The 20,882-nt window shown below is 36.2% G+C and overlaps 1 protein-coding gene across 1 annotated transcript in view; it reads left to right on the top strand.

Moving 5' to 3' along the window:
• The window catches only part of LOC309871102 (uncharacterized protein), a 54,108-nt gene extending 35,430 nt beyond the window's left edge, over window positions 1-18,678 (top strand). Inside the window, exon 3 of the mRNA XM_082743788.1 lies at window positions 18,178-18,678. The gene's annotated coding sequence lies outside the window, so the exon portion shown is untranslated. The remainder of the gene's footprint in view (window positions 1-18,177) is intronic.
• The last annotated feature ends 2,204 nt before the right edge of the window (window positions 18,679-20,882 follow it).

Below are 20,882 nucleotides of genomic sequence, written 5' to 3'. Positions count from 1 at the left end.
CCTGCACCCTTCTGTTAGTCGTGTGGCTCTCCTCTGCCCTGCTTTGTGTGCTATGTAAGAAGCCAAGTTTAACCACGTGGTGAATTGTCCCTGAATTTAGAATCGTGAACCTGCTTTATAATTTATGATTTAACTTTTGCTTTATGATTGAATAAAGCTGACACCCTGGAAAGACACAGTTCGAGTGTGTGCCCTCGTAGCATGCTCAGGACACCTCAGAACCAAAACCAAAATCAAAAACAAAAAAGGGAGTTTGTCGATTATAAGGCTCATGATGTGTACCTTGTACTCAGATTAGGCCTCAGCTCAGTTAAAAAACATGATTTATTCCTAGATTACCCACAGTGGCTGTGATAAGTTGCCAATGTGACAATAACAACTCCTTTCAGTTACTCCCATCAAGAGGTGGAATCTTTTCCTCCATCCTTGAATCTGGGCAGGTTTTGTAACATGCTTTGGTTGATAGAATTCGGCAGAAGGGCTGAACTGGTTCTGAGCCCAAGCATGGAGAGATCGGTGTGTTTCTTCACCCTCTCACTCTTGACTGCCTGGTGAATGAGCCTAGGCTTAGCTGCTGTCTAATGAAAGCACCATCCAGTTATCCCTGGTGTCCCCCAGTGTCAGCTCACCAACACCCAGACCTGAGTGCCAGGCTATCTCAGCTGGCCTGTCTCCAGCCAATCCACTGGCTGAGCTCAAATATAAAGATGAACCCAGCTGAGAGCAACCCGGTCTGACCCAGATCAACAGAACCACCCAGCCTACTCACAGAGTCATCAACAGTGACAAATCACGGTTGTTGTAAGCCTCTAAATGTTGGGGTTATTTGCAAAAGCTAACTGACAGAGAAGCTACTTTTAATAAATTATTGGCAAGCCTAATTTGCTCAAGTCTCCTACTTTCTGAGATACTTACTAAAGTCTGACTTCAGGGATTTAATGCAGCCATATAAGCCAGTGATCAAAATAGGTACAAAGTGCCAGTTATCACGTAAACAAAAATCCAGATTTGGGTCATAACTATGCTTATCATTTGTGTTTCATTTATATTTATGATAAATTATGTAAATATAACATAGACTGATGAAGTATTATTTTCTAACCTTTAAATTTTGGATTATTCAAATATTAAGGAATATTAGTGGCATTAATACTTTTAAAACAGGAAACATAAGTTTGTTTCCTTCATTGTTTGCCCTATATTTGAAATTTATATCAAAAATGAAAGAGAGTTAAGTTTTTTCTGTCCATGTGCCCTCGCTATTACAGGGATAATTACAGCTTTATGATAAAATCTTCCATCCTAAAATTCAAGATAAATTGAGCAAGGCATAGGAAAATATAGATATATTTAAAAAACACATTTTAAAAAGGAAGATGTCAGCAAATAGAGAATAATAGGGCCACTCTTTATTCTCATGTCATATTGTCCATCATTAGTGCTTTAGATTTAGCTAATTTCTATTGGGATCAGCAAAGAACACACTGTGACTAATTATCTAATCTATACCTTCAGGGTTTTAGTTATGGTCTCTTGTTCAGTTAAAAAATATTCACATGCAGTACAAGATTTTCTGTAGCTTTTAAAAATAATTTTTGGTACCATGACCAATAAACACAATTAGCTATTATACTAATTGACATTAGTCTTATTTGGAACATTTCTAACAAGCAATGGTCAGTATGAAAGTAAGTATCTTTCAAAAGGAAACCTTATGTTTTATTCATAATAAAATATGGATAAAGCTCAAATGAATTTGTTTTACCATGATATTACTAACATTTAATAAAATTATTAAAAGAACAGCATGAGAACAATAAGAATTTTATAATTAGCACAAGCACACTTTTGAGCATCTTTCACAGTTTGCAGGTAAAATGAGCAAAGATAAGCATAGTGTAAAAAAAAAGATAAATATAGTGTGCTGCCTTTTTCCTTATTCATTTAACAACCACATGTAATTTACTCTGTGGCAGACGTTGTAAGAGTTTATGAATATCAGCTCCTTTAATCCTCATGAAAACCCTAGAGATACTCTTATTATGCTCATTTTATTAATTTGAAAATTGGGACAAAGAGAAAAATTGAGACAAAGAAAGGTAAAGAAACTTGATCAAGGTTATGTAGCTAATAAAGAGAAGAATATAAATTTATTTATATTTATTTATATATATTTATAGTAATATATATATATATATTTATATTCTCAGGAAGTCTGATTCTTTTCATCCATGTTTTAATGACTGTTCTATAAAGTTAGTTTGTTTTGTGAGTTCATCACATTGATAACATTAAACATTTGGTATTGTAGTCCAGAAAATAGACAATATTTCTTTTCCTAAAACTACGAGATAATTTCCCTAATATAGGCTATCTTCAGCTATTCTTGTAAACTTTCACATGATATTATACTCACAATGTTCAGAGTTGATTTTGCCATTTTTAAGATCTAAAGGGACGCTACATATCTAGATGAAGGCTGAAGATGTTTTTCAAATATCTGATATGTAGCATAACCAATGCTAGACATAGAAAAGTTCTTGAGTACTGGGATCAATAATATTATTTATTTACTCTATTACATGATATATACGCCTATCTGTATGTATATACTTACAACTAAAATTCATAATACTGAAAAACATTCTGAATATTCCATATTTTAGTTGCCTACAACCCAAAGTGAAGCAACAGATGGAGGGGAGGATATGGAGAGTTGCCAGGGGTGTTTGCTAATTATCGTGTCCTACTGTAGGCACCAGAACTGTATGTAAATTGTCAGTTGTATATTATATTTATCACCAATGTCATCCTTTATCTGCAGGCTATTTTCAGAAGCTAAGTACTCTGCCCAAACTATTAACCACTTCATTTAGTCCAAAGTGGAAAGGGGGCTTTTATGAGTAGGAATGTATGGGGGAGGCAGTTGAATTCATAATTTAGTAATGCATCATGAATCCTTAACTTTCCCATTTAAATATTCTACTTTGTGGGCAAATATAGATTCTCTTTCAACAGTATGGCCATAAAATATTATCTCCAGGAAATAAAAAATTATTCTAATGTGGCATAACACCAAGATATTATTTCTCAGTCAACTTTTAGCTATATTATTCCTTCAGGCAATATTTAATGCTGCCATTATAAAATATTTTGACAGAACATAATTTCTGTAAACCTAAATGCTGCAAGGGATTTTTTTTTTTTTTTTTTTTAGATAAACTCAACCTTGTTGCGGAAAAAATCAAATGAACTTTTTTAAACATGGGAGGTTGTGTTCTGTAGAAGGAAATATGACCAAAATATAGACAAGACAATACAATGTCGGCTGAAACAATACAACTCCTGCAATATTCTATTAAGAATGCATTTAAATTTTGTATGTCAAAGTGAAAAATGTAGCTAGATAATGACTGGAAATGTAAGTGTAGGCGTCACTTAGAAACTATTCCTAAAGTTAAGGGAATGAAATTAAATAGCAAAAAGAATGTTATAAAATATCAGTATTCTGACAAGTGTTTGAAGACCCACATGGGTAAAAAAAAAAAATTACAAAGAAGTAAATTTGCATGGCATGGTAGCAATGGGTGAAGTCATGCATGTCTATCCTGTGTCTTTTCTTTTTTGACTTTTACCTTTGAGAACAGATTGAGGAAGAAAAAGTGAAAAGAAGTTTACCTTTAGGTAAATGTTAGGGAGCTCACGTATTACAAACAGAGAGATATTAAACAGATCATTAGTATTTCAAGGCATAGATCCTTTTTTTCTGGAATTATCTGTAGGGCACTTATGGATAAGCTGTTGCATATATGAAGTTGGATAGACTTATGCTGAGGACTTGTGAATGTCAAGTCTGCCAGAACAGTCGATCCGAGTAACATGAACTTGCTTTAGCATGCTAAAGAGAAAATGAAAAGCAAAGTTGTGCTATTGTCTACATTTCAAGTGAAAATGTGAAGAGATTTTGAATGGAACAATTAGGAAACGTGAGAGACAAAAAAAAAAAAAATCAAAATGAGGAAGGAAGATCATAAAATAAACACAAAATAATGACCCAAATAAATGCATGTTAAAATAAGGATGATGTATTGTTCTTTGTCCATCAAAATGAAAAGATTTTTATTTTTTTATTTTTTAAAATTTTGCTTATTTATTTGCACAAGCAAGGGAAGCGGCAGGCAGAGGCAGAGGGAGAAGCAGGCTCCTAAGGCTGGGATGGATTCCAGGACTGGGGATCATGACCTGAGCAAAGGTAGACACTTAACCAATTGAGTTACCCAGCTGTCCCGAATGAAAAAATGTTTAAATGGTAATTAAAATACTAAGTACAGTGTAGTACAGTTATTCTCAAAGTTATTCAGGGACCCCTGGAAATCGCCCCGGACTTTTCACAGAAAGCACATACTCCCAAGTATTTTCATAATAACACCATGACATCATTTGCCCTTTCACTCTCTTTCTCTCACAAGTGTACTGTAGAGTTTTCTAGAACTTATTTAATATGTGATGAGTCATAACTCTGATTGCTAATGGAATGTGTGCTTATGTGTTTTAAGTTTTTTTCTAGTTTTAATGTCTAATAGAGTAAATATAAATAACAATCACATAAACAAAAGTGCTCTGGTGTGCTCAGTAAGTTTTAATAGTTGAGACGAGTCCTGAGACCAAAAAGATTATGGGCTGCTTATACAGCTGTAATGGGTATATTAACAATCTTTCAAAGGGGAGAAACCATTTTGAGTCAGGAACCTTAAAAACAATCATTTCTTTGATCTAGTATTTCAACTGATAGAAATCAAATCTCAAGTAACCATCAGAAAGCAGACTAAATATTACTTTTAATGATGAATATCACACTATGAATTTAATAAAATACTAGAATTATCCCCAAAATGAAGATGTTTTAATAAGTGCTATGAAATCCAGGAAATCAAACATTTAGAGATTTAGGAAATAGTTTACAGACGATAGTGGCTTTAGAGTAATAAACCTTAATAGAGTGATTGTTTATCTCCCTATCTAGGGGCAGAATTGTGTGGTGGACATTCATATGACTAGTATACCCTCCGTAGGCAAGGTTCCTGGGAGCCTGCCGCAGCAGAAGTTGTTGGCTTTTATGTGGTATTTTACAGGCTGCATAATCTTTTTAAAGCTCAGACTAGATCTGCCAACTGAACATTGTAGTGGTTCCTATAAACAGTGTTGTATTACAGAGATGTTGCATATGGCATTGGTATGAAGCTTGGCGTATTGATCAATACACGTTAACTAATGTAAATATCTATGTAAAATATTGGAAATTAAACTAAAAATATTTATCTATTTAACAAATGCTTGCTAAAAACCAGCAATATACCACACACTGTTCTAGGTACTTGGGTCAGATTGGTGACCAAAGAAACAAAACAACCCAAAACACCACTGAGGAACACACATAAGAGATGCTTCTCTTTGGATGGTAGGTTTGTAAGTAATATTTTCCTGTAGATGCTAACATATTTTTTCAAATTTTCTGTTAGGAGCACATTAATTTTAGCAGAAATTAGAAACATCTATTAAACATAGAAAAGTTAAACAATTTCCATTCTTGATCAATTTTTCCATTTTTTTAAATTTAGGAAAATCAAAATTTGTGAAGAAATTATGTGGTTTATTTTAGAAAAAAGAAAACACATTTTCTGAGGAGATACAATTAGCAATAATCCAATCTCTAGCTAATTTTGTCAAGTATTAAACCAATGGAATGAAAATAAACTGTATGATATCTGGCAAATAGAATTTAGGATAGGTTAAATGTATTAAATAAAGATCAAATGGCTAATGGTCAATTAAATAAGTAACGATGTTTCAAGCTTTCTGAAACACAATTTTTTTATTAACATATAATGTATTATTAGCCCCAGGGGTACATGTCTGTGAATTGCTTGAAACACAATTTTTAATACTCATAAAATATTGGAAATGTTTATACCCTCTGATAAAGTAATCCCACATCTGGGAATCTATGACAAGTAAATTACCATAAAAATGTGAAAACACTTAGATGAAATGATATCTGTCAAGGCACCGACTTCTAAATGGAAAAAATAAAAAGAGAGAGAGAGAGACAAGGTAAAGAAACAACTTCAATATTAAATGAGAGGGAAAAGTTAAATTAATTGTCAGACAGTTAGGAAATAGAATCTAATACAGCCATTAAAAATAAACTTCAACGGGCGCCTGGGTGGTTCGGTGGGTTAAGCCGCTGCCTTAGGCTCAGGTCATGATCTCAGGGTCCTGGGATCGAGTCCAGCATCGGGCTCTCTGCTCAGCAGGGGGCCTGCTTCCTTTCCTCTCTCTCTCTGTGATCTCTTCCCTTCCTCTCTCCTACTGTGATCTCTCTCTGTCAAATAAATAAATAAAATATTTAAAAAAATAAACTTCAAGGATTCTGAGGAATAATTTTTAATAGTGGTGTCATGGACTGAATACTGTGTCCCTCCCAAATTCATATGTGGAGATCCTAACCCCTTTTCACCCCCACCCCCCAGCCATATAATGGTGTTAGGAAGTAGGGAGTTTAGGAAATAATTGGGTCATGAGGGTAGAGCCCTCGATGAATGGAATCAGAATCCTTCCAACTCTCTGGAAGACTCCAGAGAGTTCCCTTACCCTAGTCACCATGTGAGGACAGAAGAAGATGGCTATCTATGAACCAAGAAGTGAACTCTCACCAAACGCTAAATCTGCTGGCTGACTTTGGACTTCATTGCCTGAAGAACTGTGAATAATAAGTGTTTGCTGTTTAAGCTACGTAATCTATGACATTTTATTATAGTAGTCCCAAGAAATGAAGACAGATGGGAAAATGTTCATGATATAATATTAAATAGAAACTCAGGCTGCAGTGTGGTATAAAAGTTGGATCTTCACCATACACAGCCATAAACATGCACACTCACTCACTGCTCCTCCCCATATGCTTAGAAAAAGAGCCTGAAAGAAAACACTCTCAAATATCACAGCAATTATATTTTCAGATATTTTTTTTTATTTTTATCACCTGAACAAATAGGCATAAGAATTGAAGACTGTGCAGTTTTCTAATTTTTTTTTTAAAATATTTTATTTATTTGACAGAGATGACAAGTAGGCAGAGAGGCAGGCAGGGAGAGAGAGGAAGGGAAGTAGGCTCCCCGCTGAGCGGAGAGCCCGATGCAGGGCTCAATCCCTGGACCCTAAGATCATGACCTGAGCTGAAGGCAGAGGCTTTAATCCACTGAGCCACCCAGGCGCCCCAGTTTTCTAATTTTTAAATTGTTTCTAATTTTTAAACTGTTCAATGACCTCAGATCGTTTTGAAAGAAAAGCATTGTACTGGGGTCCCAGTTTCCATGACCAAGTTGCTGTCTTCAGTCTCTCTTTGATCCTAGGCATCCACAGCCAACATGTCACCAAGTCCTGTCATAACTTCCAAATATCTTTAAATAGCTCCCAACTTTGTCCTTTCCCTACCCTATCACATTATAAATCTATTCCTCAGCCTTCCTTACCTGCTGTATTGCCTCTGACCGCTCACCTTGCCACACGCTCCCCCTCTCCCATTCTCATCCTCCAAGTCCCCAGGTGACCTTTCTTTCCTTTTTTTTTGTTTTTAAGATTTATTTATTTATTTATTTATTTATTTATTTATTTGACAGAGAGAGAGATTGAGAGAGAACAAGCAGGGGAGAGAGATAGAGAGGGGAAGCAGGCTCCCTACTGAGTAGGGAGCCTGGTGTGGGGCTAGATCCTAGGACCCCAGGATAATGACCTGAGCCCACGGCAGATGCTTAATGACTGAACCACCCAGGCACCCCCCAGGTGACCTTTCTAAAACAACTAACTATCCAGTCGGATCACTTCCCTGCTGGAAATCTTCAAATATTATGTTGTTCATATGACAAACAAAGTTCTCATAATCTGATCCTTGACCAGTTTTCCAGCTTCATGGTTTACCAATTCTGCAGCCCTGCTAAATCACTGGCTTTCCCAAACCACCTCTGTATTCCTTCACACTTCCTTGCCTTCGTAAGACTTATTACCCTGCGTGGAATGGGCATCACTGCCCAACTCAAATATTGGACAATTCAATTTCCAATATTCAGGTAAAAGCTATCTTTTCCATTAATCCTTCTCTGACACCGCCTACAAGTACTTTGGGCATTCTTTTTCTCTGCTCCCAGAAAGCACCTCACTTTTTCCCTGTGGTATTGTGACCATTTACTTAGCAATCTCCCTTATGGCACATTTAAACTTCTTCCCCAGAACTTGGAAAAGTATCTCGTGCTTTGATGGTTCTCATAAAGTATATTGCCTTCATAAACATATCCCTTCTTCAGCTTCATTTCTCTTCTGAGTTACTCCCTCTGCACAGGTACTGCTTTCAGAATACACCAAGAGTGGGGGTGCACAGTTAAACACGTGTAGGGGTTCACAGTTAAACAGGGGGCCCTCCTTTAAATATCAATACTGCTTGGGAGGGGCATTAGTAACCTAATCTCCTGATTGTCATTTTCATATAGGACTGTTAAACAAATCGTTAATCAAGTATTATTTAAAATAGTCCATGAGGGTGCCTGGGTGGCTCAGTGGGTTAAAGCTTCTGCCTTCCGCTCAGGTCATGATCCCAGGATCCTGGGATGGAGCCCCACATTGGGCTCTCTGCTTGTCAGGGAGCCTGCTTCCTCCTCTCTCTCTACCTCTGACTACTTGTGATCTCTGTCAAATAAATAAATAAAATCTTAAAAAAAAATAAATAAAATAGTCCATGAGTAGGCTCATGGGGTGGGGGAGGACCTTCTGTGGTCGATGTGCATAGGCAATACTAAATATCCTATTGTCTTGGAGAATGACAACTCACGTAAGTGTAAAGAAATCCTGCAGGAAAGAAACATTTAGTTTTAACTCAGCATTTCCCAAAATCATTTACCATGGATTTCCCTATTTAAGTCAGAAATAATAAAATAAAATAAAATAAGTATAAGAGTAAAAATAGTACATTTCAGTAACTACCGAGAAATAAAGTTTCCTTTAGGCTCCAAATTGGCAATGTCTTATAGATTTCCAGTTTTCCAGGACATTTTGAAAAGAGCTCGTCCTTCAAATAATAGACTTTATTGTAGAGAAAGGTCAAACTCTCCTTTTCAAAGAGTTGTAAGGATTAAATAGGATTACATTTTTATAAAGTACTTAGCACAGTGCCTTGCACACAGAAAGGACTCAATAGGTCTTAGTTGTTATTACTTGTGTTACTATTCTATCTTACTGTAAATTCTGTTCATAAATCCCATTTTTGCTCTCCAAATTTTTTTACTATAACATTTGAACTACGTATTTTATGTAGAAATGATTTATGTATTGCTTATATTATAATGCCCAAACTTGACATTTTATCATTGAACTCTATTCTTTTTAAAAATCATGGGCTTTATAAAGTGCTATATTTTATAAATGGCATTAAGTAAAGTATGTTATATGGTTTTAAAACTGTTTCTTATAAATTAAACTTTAAATATGTAACAACCAAATTCTAAGAGAAGCCTGTGATAAAGAAGCAACTTCTAAACAGGGGAATAATATTTACAGGAAATAAGATGAAGATTAAATATATTTGGTTTTAAAAACATTTTATTATATATATATATTTTTAAAGATTTATTTATTTATTTGAGAGAGAGAGAGAACACAGGGTTGGGGAGGCAGAGGAAGAAGAAAAGCAGACTCTCTGCTGAGCAGGGAGTCCAATGTGGAGCTTGATCCCAGAATGCTGGGATCATGACCTGAGACAAAGGCAGATGCTTAACTGACTGAGCCACCCAGGCACCCCTTAAAAGCATTTTAATAGAAGAATATAAAACAACAAGATCCTAATAAGTGGTAAAATGCCATGACAAACAATTTGCATAACAGAAATGAATTGCTAACCATATGGAAATATGTGGACCCTCACTAGTAATAAAAGAAACACAGAATTTTAAAAAGAATACATTTTTGGTAATACAACAAAAATATAAAGTACTTAAAATGCTCTTTGTGAGAATGGTTTGGACTTTTAACTAAAACATTTGAAATTAATAGAAAGTTTTGGCAAAGCAATTTAGTTTTGTGTTTAAATTTTTAAAGAAGGTTTATTCTTTTTATTCAATAATCCCAATCTTCATAAATTTCTTGCTTGAGATGGACAAAAAATAAGAGTCAATATGCATTTATTAAGCACCCTAATTAAAGATGTTTAGAGCAATTATTAATTTTGCCTAGGTCAAACAGCAAGAGACCATCCTGTTTCAGCTTATTTTACTCACATAACTTGTCACTATTTCAAATTAATATTCAAGTGAATTCATTTGGCTTTCTCAAAAAGTCCAAGATGAAAATGATAATTATATTAGAATTTTTTATGTTTTTAAAATAAATTTCAATGTCAGGACTACACTATTATTAGCTGAATCTCTTTTTTGTAGCATTTTTTTTCTTTAATCTTCAGAATTGCATTTCTAGACTAGATTGTGAACTCATTGCTAGCTGTACTTCCTAGAGGACAGGGGCTCTCCGTTTAGTCTTAAACCCTCTGTGCCTAGCATGGGAGCTGTCACAGAGAACACATTTGATGCATGCTTGTTGACTGAATGTATGAACGAACAACTTAATATTAATCTCTTCTTTTTGGAAGTTTTGTTTTCTATTTTCTTTAAGGATGTGTTCTTTGTATTTTAGATGGGTTGTTTCTATTCAAATATATTCAGACCCTAAGGGATTGTTTCCATATAATTTTATTCAGATGGTTCCAATCTTAAAAACAAACACAATCTTTCAAATCATCTACCGTTACTAATTTTTGGCCACTTTCCATATTTCCTTTTCTTTGTCTCAACTTCTGGGATATTTTATGGCCTAATTTTTTAAAGCTCAGTCATAGTTTTGTGGCAGAATGAAGAATTGGGAGGGATTTTAGAGACCTAGTAATCCAAATTTAGAGATGTAATAACCGGGTGTCAAATGATTTGCTCACTATTATGAGAACAACCAACAGCGAAATCAGCTAGAACTCAGACCTAGACTGCATTGCCCCAGGCTTCTTTCAACTATAATCCTACATTTTGAGTTTTATTTTCTTCTGATTTTTTTTCTTTTATCTGTTCATTCATTCAAAAACCTCATATTGAAGTCTCACTTTTTCCAGGCCCTGTGAGGGTCATCATCAATCCTCAAGAACAAATGGAAAGGTCGTTTGATTTGAAGGCATACACTCCGCAGACAGGGGTATGGAAATGTTCTCTCCCTCATGTGTAATACTTCTCAAATTATTTCAGATCTGTTGTTTTGTGTCTTAAACAAGCTGATTCAGCCTCGTGTTTAACACTGAATTTCTTTACTACTTTTTAAATTATAGCCTTCCCTTGAGAAACTTGATTAATTCATATTGCTGAAATTATCACTTTAGTGCAAATGACATATGGTTTCATTCTGTTTCTAGTCTCTCTGGTTTGGAACATATTTTTGAAACACTAATAGATTTCTTATCCTGGAAGCCTCTTAATGCTTTGACATTAAACATAGGCATTAAAAAATGTAGCAGTGTTAATTGAGAATGGTAATCAGGATGTGACCACTGGGTCCTATTTCTTGTGAGTTAATGTAACTCAATTATGTCTGGTATCCTTAGCATGGAACTGTAACAATGAGCTATTGTTTTAATTTCATATTACTTCTGTATAGAACTGTGCTCTTCCTAAAATAATGGTATTTAAAGTTTTCAAAATATAAGAATTACTTAATGGCAACCATAGTTGATGCTTGTGTTTACCAACATTCTTGAGGTCTCTTTTTTCAAGTTCCATCTTTTTTTTTTTTTCCTTATTAGTATTTTTATTGAAGTATAGTTGATACACAATGTTACTTTATTTTCAGGTTTACAACATGGTGATTTGACAAGTCTGTGCATTGTGCTGTGTTCACTGCAAATGTAACTCCCATCCATTACCATACAACACTATTACAATACCACTGATTATATTCCCCTATGCTGTACCTTTCTTTCTTTTTTTTTTTAACGTGCAATATATCTCCATTTATTTAGTTCTCTGATTTCTTCATTCAAATTTTTATGGTTTTTCTCATATAAATCTTTTACATATTTTGTTAGACACCAAAGTATCTTACATTTTGGATTGTTAGTGTAAATGGTATTGTGTTTTCTTTTTTTAAATATAATTTTTATTTTTTATAAACATATATTTTTATCCCCAGGGGTACAGGTCTGTGAATCACCAGGTTTACACACTTCACAGCACTCACCAAAGCACATACCCTCCCCAATGTCCATAATCCCACCCCCTTCTCCCAAACCCCCTCCCCCCAGCAATCCTCAGTTTGTTTTGTGAGATTAAGGTCACTTATGGTTCTTTTTAAAAGGATATTTTGAAATTATAAATGCAGATATTCCTTATAATGCTAGTAGATTTCTTTTTATTATTTTTTTAAAAATCCACTTGTCCTTAAGTTTGAGAATTCAGTCAAATGCTTTAAAAAATTGCCAATTGGTAGGCATAAGCAATAATGATAATAATAGCTGGTCATCCTAAAATGCTCATTTTAAAAACTGAGATTTAAATCTAAGACTTTTCTACACCAAATTCCTTTTCTCCTGCCCTATACTGAATCTACCTTTGTATTAACATCTTCCAGAGTATAATACTGGAACCAGCATAGAGATAGAAGAGCTGTTGCAAGGATGGTTCATGGGAGATAATGAGTTCATTGTAATAAAAATTATCAAGATCAATATTATTTGACTCTGGCTGGATACTCTGCAACCTCTATCTTTGAAGCCAATTAAGACAAATTGAAATGGTCAACACTAAATCTGCTCCTGGAGTTCTAGAAAAAGTAAATTTTACTCCAGAAAATCTTTTGGGAAGAAAGCTTGCTGATTTGTCTTTTCAGCACTTGATTCTCGTTTGTTTCCTTAGATTTTTGCTTTGTTTTTAGAGGAGAACTTTCACATTCATGCTCTGCTTTTTATTGGCCATTTTCTTTCCATCCTCCCAAGGTTACTCTTCTATCTGCTACAGTTTGGATTTGGTCTGTTTACTTGCCCTACCTCAACTCAAACCATATGCTTTGACTCCCTCTCTTCAGAGGCCTTTTATTTATTGAAATTAGCCTGTAGGACAGATACTTTTAGTTCTTGGTCCATGTAACAGGTTGGCAACTTTCAGCTACAAATTACCAGATTTGTACACCAAATTTATAGTGGCTTACACATTAAGGAGTCAAGAAATGATTTCACAAAATTGAAGTCCATTTGGAGAGCAGCCTATAGAATGGTATGATCAGATGCTCAATGATGTCATCGGGTACCTGTGTTTCCCCCACCAAGATCATCCTCCATGTCGACCTCACTCTGAGCTACTTTCCTTTATGCTTGTGTTATAGAAGGAAGGAATGTAAATTTGGGGGGAAGAAGAGCTTTCTCAAATGTCCTCAGCTGACTTCGCATATCTTACAAGTCTAGATAGAATATTGGATATAGAATTTTCATACATGGTTTAGAAAATCTATTTGGGCATCAACTACTAGTATATGGACTCTGTGAGAATAGACACTATCTAACAAGTTCATGACTATTCCCAAGGCTTAGATGTTTTCTGGCGTATAATAGGATTTCACCTTACAATCTTGAGTAGATACTCAAACCTCCATGACTACAACATTTGTTAGGTAACTCTAAGACATAGATGAGAATGCTCTCAGGAAATCAGCTCAATGATCAGCTGTTTGTAATCTCACTGTGATTTCCTTAGCTCTTTGAGATCCCTATCCATGCAATTAACCCCCCTTAATTCCTAGAACAATCTGGATTTAAGAGTTTAAGCCAGTCCTTTTTTTGTCTTTGATTCCTCAGTCAGCTTAATAGAATAATAATGCCTACCTTAAAGAGTGGTATGCAAAGCATCTAACACCATGCCAGACATAGAGAAGGGATCTGATGAATGGTAGTATCTTTTTCTAGATTCTTGATTAGTACCAAACTAATCAAGATCACAATATCCCCCAGGCCCTATACTGTGTCAATGGTCATATTTATGACAAATCTGACCTGAGACCCTGGGTCACAGGTGGTTGACACTTGGGCCTCACATAGTTTTGAACCCTTTCTGGTGTCTTCACTCTGAAAATGTTTTTGGCACTAGAGCGTCTATACGCAAAGTCCAACTGTACTTGTCACTGACTGGCCTTAGCTTCTGATTTGGTATATATATACAGATATAGTTATAGATATAGATCTTTCTTTCTTTATTTATTCCTTTCTTTCTTCCTTCCTTTCTTTCTTTCTCCTCCCTCCCTCCCTCTCTTTCTTTCTTTCTATTGTGTTATGTTAGTCACCATATGGTACATCATTAGTTTTTCATGTAGTATGGAACTTAGTGGAACACCAAGATTCACTGTTTATGTATAACACCCAGTGCTCCATGCAATATGTGCCCTTCTTAATATCCACCATCAGGTTTTACCATCCCCCCACCCCCCTTCCCTCTAAAACCCTCAGTTTGTTTCTCAGAGTCCACAGTCATTTTAATTTATCTTCTCATTGCCTAATTCCCTAGTAGCCCCTGGGATGAGTGAGCCTTGCTTTCCTCTGAGTTACTCCCTTATATGGGAGCTGGAACCACTTCAGAATGCAATGGGTAACTTGGATTCCCATATCCAAAGACTGACTTCCTCAAGAACAGTATCTTCCTGCTAAATTGGACATCCAAGTGTCATCTAACTACATTACCAATCCATATATTTGTCTGTCTTACTGGTACAACTCATTTGTAAAGCTTCAAACCTCAAGCCTAGGTAATTATTAAAACCTATCATACTTTGTATGGCTTATGTACCCCATAGAACAGTTAATAACAGCCAAACCCTTAATAGTGACCATTCTGCCTTCTGGGATATTTTTAATGCCAATCTTTGGCTCTGTTTCCCCTTGGAGTGTTGTTTAGATGTTCACAGACATGTCTTCTTTTCAATTTTACACTTGACCCACTGTCTTTTCAAATGTGCATAGATTTAAAGAGTTAAAAAACTCTTTCTCGTTGCTTATTTTAAGAGGAAATATAAGACTAAGCATGGAAGAAAGATATATTGGAAGTGATATACGGAGGAGAGGGAAGGAGGAAAAGCAAAGAAACCTTATTAACTTGTAGTTTTTAATATCAACAATCCCTATAGCTAATTTCTGACTCAAAACAGTTTTTATTTTTTATTTTTTCAGGTTTTTATTTAAATTCCTCTGAGTTAACATACTGTGTAGTATTAGTGTCAGATATACAACACAGTGATTCCACACTTCCACACAACCCCCAGAGCACTTAATTTCCATCATCTATTGAACCCATCCCCCCATCACCTCCAATCTGGTAACTATCAGTTTGTTCTCTGTAGTTAAGAGTCTGTCTCTCAGTTTCTGTCTGTTTTTTTTTTTTTAAGGTTTTATTTATTTATTTGTCAGAGGGAGCGCATGCGCGAGAGTGAACACAGGCAGACAGAGTGGCAGGCAGAGGCAGAGGGAGAAGCAGGCTCCCTGCTGAGCAAGGAGCTTGATGTGGGACTTGATTCCACGATGCTGGGATCAAGACTTGAGCCGAAGGCAGCAGCTCAACCAACTGAGCCACGCAGGTGTCCCCGGTTTCTGTCTTTTTTTCCCCCCTACGTTCATTTGTCAAGACAGTTATTATTTATTTCTTTCATCTATGCTCATCTTGCAGTTTTTTCTGGAGGGAAGACCACACTGAAAAAAAAAAAAAGTCTCTGCTTACCTTAGTTAATTCCAAATAGGTGATCTCTTCCTACTGATCGGGGAAAGCAAATATAGAGTGTGTCCAGGGATGAATATGGGATAATGAAATGGCACATCACCAGCTATGGTATAATCCACAGCGACTCAGTCCTGAAGATAGGAACACTTTGTACATTATCCCCATTCATGGTATCTGATGACGAACTGATTTACATTTTTTGTACCCCTCCCCAACTACTTTTATTTTCATTATTTTGTGAGGGATCTATTCCTGTGCTCCATGTCAAATTATTTTTTGGATTGAAATGTATTATAAGGGTTATGGGAGAATTTTAGAAAAATCTTCCACACATATCATGAACATATTTGCTCTGCCTATATCATGCTTTTTCCTTACTATGGAAAGCAGATTAAATTGACGAGCCTGTAACTCTCGTTCTCAAACAAAATACCCTGAAATCTGTTTGCCTTCTAAGAAAGTCTATGTAGAAACCATACACGCTCTGTTAAGATAACTCCATTTATGTGTATATGTAAATAGGCATATTTTGATTTTTTAATGTATACATATATGTGTATGTGTGTATGTGATCTATATAAATATACACATGCTCATATAAATGATATTTCTCTAGATACATATCCTTATATACTTATATATCCATATTCATATCTAATTCTAAATTTACTTCATCTTTGATGCTTTATGGAGGTGCTTTGTGGAGGAGGCTAAAGAGTCTCTCTGTCTTTGTTAATTATAATTAATTTGAATGAACGAAGGAATGTTGTTAATGTATGTTTTATAAAATATTTGGGAAAGCTTGTCTATCAGGATTCTAATATTTAAAAAAAAAAAAGATTGTGAATGATATATTTATACCCTTAGTGAAATAATAGTTGTGCTTAGAACATCTCCCCTAGCCCAGAGATTCAAGTTTGCCTAGTGGGGCTTAGCTTCAAGTCTAAGAAAAACCCACTGCTGTTCACTTCCAGTGCTCTTTAAACCTCCTAAGATCAAGGATCCTAAGATTCTTTGAAGAGCAACTGACTCTTATTTTCAGACAGAAATCTGGAAGCAGTGTGAACCTATGAGGCAGTCCTAATGTTGTTAAATCTATAAAGAAGTAAACTAGCATATAAAAATAAAAGGTTTGCATTTTTGAATGGATGATATAAGTATCCATATATTTCCTAACAATGGCTATGGGCTTCAGAATACACCAGATGTAACTGTGTGGAAAAATAAAATAAAATAAAATAAAATAAATGTCAAAAGTCTAAGAACATTAGGAAAGCACAGCTAACAAAAATCTTAGATGTAGGAAATTCCTGGGGCTTCTGTGTCAGTTGAAAAAACAAAACAAAACAAAAACCAAGTGGGTAAACATATGGTTGGTGTAGTTGGCTGCTTTTGATTCAATGTTGTCTTTAAAAAAATAAAACCCAAAACTTTAATATATAAACACAATTTCAGTTAGAATACCAGAGTTAAAGTCAAGGGTTTGATTTTGTAACTGAGACATTATAGGTCACTCCCAGCGGTGGGAATTTAATTGGTACTCGCTTGTCGACTTCTTCATCTTTAGTATAAGAATCTGGACTCTGTAAATAACCCCCTTTCCTTGCACCATGTTGCTTGCTTATTCATTTTCCTTGCAGCAGCCAGTCTATCTCTGGTTCTGTAGATAAGCGGCGCACAGTGCTGCGCTCACGCCTGCATTCCTGACTTGTAGTCGCTGCACCCTCTTCCTTTCAGAGATGAGGACATCCCTGGGCATTCTACAAACATTTCAACTGGAATCAATCCTCAGTTGGCTCTCTATATTCCACTGCAGTAACACACCCTGATTTCAAAGAAATGCTGACATGTGGAAGATTAGCATGAAGGTGAGAGGGAGGAAAGAAATCATGCCAGTAAGCCCGAAACTTATGTATGCGTTGAATATTTCATGGGTAACTGCATATGGGATGGAGTTTTTTTAAGTATGTGTAACATCTGGTTCTTTTTTTCACTGAAATCATGTGCAGTACGTTTTTTCTACTTAAGAGCAGATTTTCTATTGTTTCATAAATAATTTTGCTATTGTACCAAAGGCATTTGTATTAATTCAATATGGTGTAATAAAAGTGTTGTGTGGAATGGATCTGACCATATTGTTTATTGATCTCTCCACTGATTGGCTTTACGTTCATCTTCAGCCTACTATCCCATCAAGTTTTTTTGGTATTCATATGGAAGCAGAAATAAGCTATCGAAGGAAATCAACCTTTCTTTCTCTCTCTCTTTCTCCTTCCCTTCTTCCTTTTCTTTCTTTCTTTCTTCCTCTCCTTCTTTCCTTCCTTCTCTTTTTTTTTTTTCCCCCTAGTGTTTAGAAGGCTAGAAGGAGAGAAGGGAGCACAGAATTTAAAACTGCTTCATTCTGCAAGGAAGAAACATATCTATGGAAGTATCTCTACGGCTGCTCTCCATTTAACAAAGCAGCGGCACTGCTGTTGAGTGCCGGAGACTTACCAGTGTGTCATAGACCAACAGCTCCATCCTGGGTTGCATTTTGTCACGCCAATGGACATGAAACACACCCCCAATTTTTTTGAGTATGTGGGAAGAAAAGTGGACGTAAAGCTCAACTTGTCAGTTTCATAATACAGAAGGATTTAGAATTTTTTCAATTTTGTGATAACTATGACTTCTTTTTATAAGCCCAGTCTTCACTTCCATTATGATACAGGATGAAGACTTCACCCCATGCTCAGCCGCCAAGCTGAAGGCACCCAGGAGATGCCATTCTCTCTCTCTCTCTACCTCTAGGCACCCTGGAATGTGTAGGTCTTACCTGCCTACCTTTATGCTAAATTTGTCCTGCCCCACTGTTAACTCAAAATAAACTTGCCTAAAACTGAAATCAATGTGTCTCTTCCCATTAAACTAGAATTTTCTTCAGCATCTATTAGCTCTAACAGTGGACCTATCACTTTGCTGTTTTTGCTGCCATCATACTTTAGCTAAAGCACGCACATTACTCTTTGAAAAATTCAATGGTTTTTTTAATTTATCTGCCTGTTCCTGTCTTCTATTTGGATCTGAAAACTGGTATATTGATTTGAGAGATTTTAATACATACCACCTGAATACGTATTTTAATACACATTTTGCCTCAATTGTTTCAGTGATTCTTTGCCTCTTAGGGGATAATGCATACATTTTTAAGCCTGGCATGAACAGTCCTACACAATCCAGGCGTAATTTCCCTAATAGTGCATCCCTTGTCACTATTAAGTGGTTTTGTAGGTGTTTCATGCTTATGAAAAACAATTGCCATGTTTGAGCTGAGTGAAAATCTAGTTTTTTCCCCCCAAATTTATGACCCTAAAACTTATACCTTTTGTCTTTAGTTCTCACTTATTCCCACTATTCCTGACAAAAACCTTGCATCTGTTTAATCAATATGCACTTTAGGAGATTAAAAAAAAATGTGGAGGGGAGAGTAATTACAACATATCCAAGAACGGAATGCCTATTAAAGACCCTTTTAAATTCCACCTCACTCATGCATTCTTTCCAGGCCACCTAATCCCACTCTTTTGACTCTTTTGACTTTATATTGCACTTAATGTCAAAATCTCTTAGTTAGCTTTATAATCTGTTGGGGGTGAATTACTATTTGTTTTTCTATTGATAGGGGTTTTTGATTAGATTGCAAAATCCTTTGTGAAAAGAGCATGTCTTGTATCGCTTTGTTTCCCCCATCTCCTACAATTGCATTGCACGATGCATAGTACAGACACCCACTGAAGCCTTCTTTTTTTTAAGATTTTATTTATTTATTTGACAGACAGAGTTCAGAGGTAGGCAAAGTGGCAGGCAGAGAGAGAGAGAGAGGAGGAAGCAGGCTCCCTGCTGAGCAGAGAGCCCCATGCGGGGCTCGATCCCAGGACACTGGGCTCATGACCCAAGCCAAAGGCAGAGGCTTTAACACACTGAGCCACCCAGGCGCCCCCCACTGAAGCCTTCTTGATGGGGTTACTGATCCTTTAACTTCATCACTGTGACCCTCTGGTCAATTTTCAGTGCTGGCTACCGATTTGCCTGTTGCACCAAACCTAACCCGACTCTGAAGCCAAAGTCAGTTTTACATTGTCTGAAAGTTCTTACATACTTTTAGCCAGTTTCTTCTTTTCCTATTACCCCAATTGGATGTATAAACAATCTTCTCTTCTTCCTCACTCTGTCCTCCCTCTCCCCTTCTTTAAAAGATTCTGGGGACATAGTAAGCTATTATAGTAAGTATTTATGGCTGACTGGGAGCTCTTCTGGTAACATCTGTAGTTTTTCTACTTCACAAATCTGTAGACTTCTATGAAAGTGTACTCTGACGCAGTGAGTTTCAGCGGTGTATCTGGAACTTAACAGGAGTGTCGCTACAACCTCAGAGTGTAGTTTCAAACTCCAGCAGAGGATGTCTGCGTAAAAGCCAAACAGAAGGGCTGTCTGGATAGCTCAAGGAGATTTCGTCAACCCGCTGGAAGATGGGGTGACTTCTCTGCCCTACAGTGCGCTACCTTTACGTCCTCTGCTCTTATAGGCACTGCTTCTCTGTATATGAAGTTTAACACACGTTTATCAGGCCAGCCAAAAACCTGCATAGGGAGGAGATAATTCAAAACCCAAAGAACACAGGGCCAGATCAACCGTCTCTGTTATCACAGTCTCAGGCGTCCCCAGTGACTAGCCACATTTTTGCATGACTTCATGTGCTGGTTTGTGCCAAAGAAAGACAACAGAAGGGAAAGTCCCGTGTAGACAGCTATGCCAAATGGAAGTGGCGCCACTGCTACCCAGGAGTGGCGGTCCTAGTAAACCAAGGCTGTGAAGACAGCCAACGGGTGGGGCAGCCCAATATAAATATAGATAATATTTGTGGTTTAACTCCCACACAGTTATGCAGAAGACATTATGGATTGGCTTACAATTTGATCTGGTGTTTTTAAAAATACTAAGGCATAAATAAAAACATGACCTAAATGCATAAATAAGGGTCTCTGTCTACCATGTGCTAGAAAAATATGTCAG

This window comes from Mustela nivalis (genome assembly GCF_964662115.1).
Source record: "Mustela nivalis genome assembly, chromosome: 1".
Classification (NCBI taxonomy): domain Eukaryota; kingdom Metazoa; phylum Chordata; class Mammalia; order Carnivora; family Mustelidae; genus Mustela; species Mustela nivalis.
The sequence above is the reverse complement of the archived record's forward strand: the minus strand, read 5'-3'. Positions and strand labels throughout refer to the sequence as shown.